The following is a 5,000-nucleotide window of genomic DNA, read 5'->3' as shown; positions in this document are numbered from 1 at the left end:
TACTTGGCCAGCATATCCCCAAGTGTACGATTAAAACGCTCTGTCATCCCATTAGTTTGCGGGTGATAGGCTGTGGTAGTGCGGTGTGTGATGCGATACTCGCTCAACAACGCTTTCATGGCATCGGACAGAAAAACGCGGCCACGGTCACTTAGTAACTCCCGAGGTGCTCCATGCCTGAAAACCAGGTTTTGCAGTATAAAACACGCAACGTCTTTTGCGGTAGCAGAAGGTAACGCAGCTGTTTCAGCGTACCGCGGTAGGTGGTCGATAGCGACAATGACCCAGCGGTTGCTACTCGAAGTATAGGGAAGCGGATCGTAAAGGTCAATTCCGACACGATCGAAAGCTCGTGCTGGACATGGCAATGGCTGCAAGGGACCTGTGGCATGTTGAGTGGGCATTTTGCGTCGCTGGCACGTAAAGCAAGACCTTACGTAACGGCGAACGAAACGGTACATACCGCGCCAGTAGTACCGCAGCTTCAAGCGGGTGTATGTTTTTAACACACCAGCGTGGCCACATTGCGGATCATCGTAGAACGTGGCACAGATGTCAGAGCGCAGATGTCGGGGGATCACGAGCAACCACTTACGGCCGATCGAGCTGTAGTTTCGGCGGTAAAGCAGGTTATCCCGAATAGCGAAGTGTCCTGCTTGACGGCGAAGCGTCCTGGAAACTGGAGCGGGCGTCCGGTTTGAAAGAAAGTCCAAAAGAGATGAAATCCAAGCATCTTTGCGTTGCTCGGAAGGCATGTCCAAGATGTTGATAGCCAAGGCAGCACTAGTGGAGATAGGCGAGCCGACAGGCTCTGAAGCCAATGGCGAATGTGACAGGGCATCGGCGTCGGAATGCTTCCGGCCAGAACGGTAGATAACACGGATATCGAACTCCTGTAACCGCAATGCCCAACGAGCGAGCCGATCATTAGGATCTTTTAGTGAAGATAACCAGCAAAGCGCATGGTGGTCTGTTACAATATCAAACGGACGTCCATATAAATAAGGCCGAAATTTTCCGATTGCCGAAATAATGGCGAGGCACTCCTTTTCAGTTACACTGTAATTCTTCTCGGCTTTACTGAGGGAGCGGCTGGCATAGGCAACGACGTACTCATCAAAGCCCTCCTTGCGTTGGGCCAATATGGCCCCTAGCCCGACACCACTAGCGTCCGTATGAAGCTCCGTTGGAGCAGACGGATCGAAATGTCGGAGTATGGGAGGCGTGGTGAGGAGCCGTCGGAGTTCCTGAAATGCATCATCACACGCCTGCGACCACGCTGACAAGTCAGAACTTCCGGCAAGAAGATTGGTCAAGGGGGCAATAATGGAGGCGAAATTGCGGACGTAGCGCCGGAAGTAAGAACATAGGCCGATGAAGCTTCGAAGCTCTTTGATAGTGGTTGGCTTTGGGAACGCCGCGACTGCGTTAAGTTTCGTAGGGTCTGGGAGAATGCCGTCCTTAGAAACCACATGGCCGAGAATTACAAGCTTGCGAGCGCCGAAGTGGCATTTCTTCAAGTTAAGTTGAAGTCTCGCCGTCGAAAGGCACGTAAGAACTTGCTCGAGGCGGCTGAGGTGGGTCGCAAAGTCGCTTGAAAATACCACAATGCCATCCAAAGAACAGAGGCACGTTTTCCATTTCAGACCTCGCAAGACGGTATCCATAATCCTTTTGAAAGTGGCAGGCGCATTGCAGAGGCCAAAGGGCATAACGGTGAATTCATATAGTCCATCCGGCTGTCTTCGGGCGGTCACCCTCTGTCATGGGCACCTGCCAGTAGCCAGAGCGTAAATCTAACGAAGAAAAGAACTCTGCTCCTTGTAGGCAGTCCAAAGCATCATCGATGCACGGCAGAGGGTATACGTCTTTGCGCGTTATCTTGTTGAGTCGGCGGTAGTCAACGCAGAACCGGATGGATCCGTCTTTTTTCCTGACGAGAACAACCGGTGAAGCCCAGGGACTGTTGGAGGGCTCGATGATGCCACGTTTCAACATGTCATCCACTTGTTCGTTGATGACACGGCGTTCAGCAGATGACACACGGTACGGACGCTGCCTTAGCGGGGCTTGTTGACCGGTGTCAATACGGTGAACGACCGCAGAAGTTCGGCTTAATCCTGACTGGTCACGATCGAATGAAGAACGAAAGCGGAGAAGAAGATTTATAATCTCTTCGCGCTGAGTTGGTGCGAGCTCAGAGTCGATGGCATCCGAGAATACGTCCAGAGCATCATTAGGCGCGTTGGTAGGAGTGACAGCACCAAGTGGAAGCGAAACCGCAGAATCGGGTATGTTAGCCGGAAGAATGCACTCGTAAAGTTCGTAGCTTCCCAGGCATTCTCCACGTAGTAGGAATGACGGGCTGTGCGACGGATTGCACACATAAATGGCAGCGTGACCATTGCGAAAAAAGACGACGGCAAACGGAAGCATGATATTTCGACGGCACGCAGATGGGACCGATGGCATGAACAACACAGGCGATTTCGGAGGGGAGGCACACGACACCGAGACAACAACAGCTGAGAAAGGCGCAATGTCAACGTCAGAAGCAGCAAACACTCTACACGAAGCACCATCGTCGGGGTCATAGCACGGCACAGACAACGCGAGTTCAGAACGAGCACAGTCGACCAAAGCAGAATTTGACGAAAGAAAGTCCCACCCAAGGATTACGTCATGCGAAGAACGGAATAAAACTACAAACGTGACGACGTACATCGCCCCTTGAATGACGACTCGTGCGGTGCACAAAGCTGAAGGCTGAATATGATGAGACGTAGCTGTCTGCAAAGATAGGTCGGTAAGTTCTGTGGTCACTTTCTTCAAGTTTCGGCACAGTTTCTCGCTAATTACTGATACGGCAGCTCCAGTGTCAACAAGTCCGTGCACCTTAATGCCATCAATATAGAGTTCGATTTCGTTCGGGGGACAGTAGTTAGGTCTTGAAATTTTCGCTGACAACGCAGTTCTTGCCTCCGGAGCTACGCCCGTCAGTTTTCCCCTCGCGGTGGGCTATTGCGACGTAACATCGGAGAAATAGATCGACGACAAGGAGAAGGTGAACGGCTTGCGCCGGATGGTCGGCGACCGGGACGTACGTCTAGAGGTGGATTGGCAGGAACGGGATATCGCGGCTGAGTGGGCATAGTGGGCATGTAATGTGAGGCCCCTGCAATGTCGTGAGAAGGGAAGCTGCGACGACGGCAGTGACGAGCTACGTGGCCTGGGATGCCACATGAAAAACATATCGGCCGAATATCTGGAGTGCGCCATTGGCTGACCATAGGGGCACTGTTCGCTGAATAATGTACCGTAAATGGTCGTGCAGGCGGCGGCGTCATATAAACGTTCTGACCTGTTTCATATACAGCCGGAGACGGGACGGTCAGCGAGCGGGAAGGTGGGGTCGACGAATAAACGTGGCGAGTAGCTTCGTAGATGGCCGGAGACGCTGGCGCACGTGGTTGAACAACTGCGGCTGCATACGTTAGTGGTGCGGTAACAGTTGGGGGAGCCTGAGCTGGCGGCAATGCTTCGGCAACTTGCGATCGAATGACCTGGCGAAGCGAAGGCGACAAGGGTGCCATCGGCTTGGTAGTTCTTGTGATTATAGATAGCTGCCGGGCGACCTCCTCGCGTATGAATTGCTTTATGACTGGCATCAACGCAGAGTGGTCGGTGGTGTCATGGCGATAGTCGAGGGATGAGATGTCCGTGGTGTCTTGAGCAGCGCAACGTGTAGAAGCGCGCTGCCTACGCAGCTCATCATAGCTTTGGCAGAGCTGAATCACCTCGGCGACCATCTGGGGACTCTTCGCAGCCAGCATTTGGAATGCACCGTCGTCGATTCCTTTCATGATGTTCTTGATCTTGCCTGCCTCGTCCAGAGTCGAATCGACGAGCTTGCAGAGGAATAGCACATCTTCGATGTAGCTCGTGAAAGTTTCATCTGCTCTCTGTACTCTGCCCCACAAGCGCTGTTCAGAACGAAGGCGGCGGACAGCAGGACGGCCAAAGACTTCCGCGAGGGTTTTCGCCAATTCCGACCAGGTACTGAAATCACTTTGATGATTTCTGTACCATAGTTTTCCCACGTCGGTCAGGTAAAAACTCACATTTGTGAGCTTATCGGCTGCGTTCCACTTATTGACGGTGCTCACCAGTTCATACTCGGCAATCCAGCTGTCCACATCTTGGTCCTCTGTGCCACCAAATATGGGGGGGTTGCGCTGCCGGAGAGCGCCAGCGCAGAAGACAGGCACAGGTGCGAGATCTGGAGTAGCAGCATGAGATGGCCCCGGATCAGTCATTGTAGGAGGTTGTTGAAGTGTGCGGCTGCGAAGTTCCAGGGTGAGGACCAGATGTGCCCAGCACTTCCACCACTTGAAACGGGTTGTTGAACAAGCAGGCGAACTCGGCGAAGGAGAGCTTTATTTAGCGCAAGGGCTAACTGAACGCAAGCCTGCGATCACAGCAAGTCTTCTTTTTTTTCTATTCTCGAGCTCCATGCCCACTACCCTCGTTACAATATATATATATATATATATATATATATATATATATATATATATATATATATATATATATATATATATATATATATAATGAGATATAACAGACAGTAATGCCAAAGAATGTACAGGGGAAGTTATTAACATTAATGGAATGTAAATAAGAAGAAAGAAAACTGGATGAAAAAATTACCAACTGTAAGCAGGAATCGAACCTACGACCTTCGAATTACGCGTTCGATGCTCTAACCACTGAGCTATTACAGCGGCACTCCCTCCATCCACGTTTTTGGGTATATCTGTGAATTTAGAAGTAGGAGCGACAGTCAGCGCCATCTATAAGCCAAACAACGAGTGTGAAAACACTCTTATGCGCATGTTTGGCGTCACGTAGCACGTGAACTTCTTATGAGCGGGCAGCTGATTAATTGTCCCTCTTATACAACCTAAACACACCAAGTCTGCCAGTACGAGACCCTCGTT

This window comes from Rhipicephalus microplus, unplaced genomic scaffold, assembly GCF_043290135.1.
Source record: "Rhipicephalus microplus isolate Deutch F79 unplaced genomic scaffold, USDA_Rmic scaffold_12, whole genome shotgun sequence".
NCBI lineage: Eukaryota > Metazoa > Arthropoda > Arachnida > Ixodida > Ixodidae > Rhipicephalus > Rhipicephalus microplus.
This window is presented reverse-complemented; position numbering follows the sequence as displayed.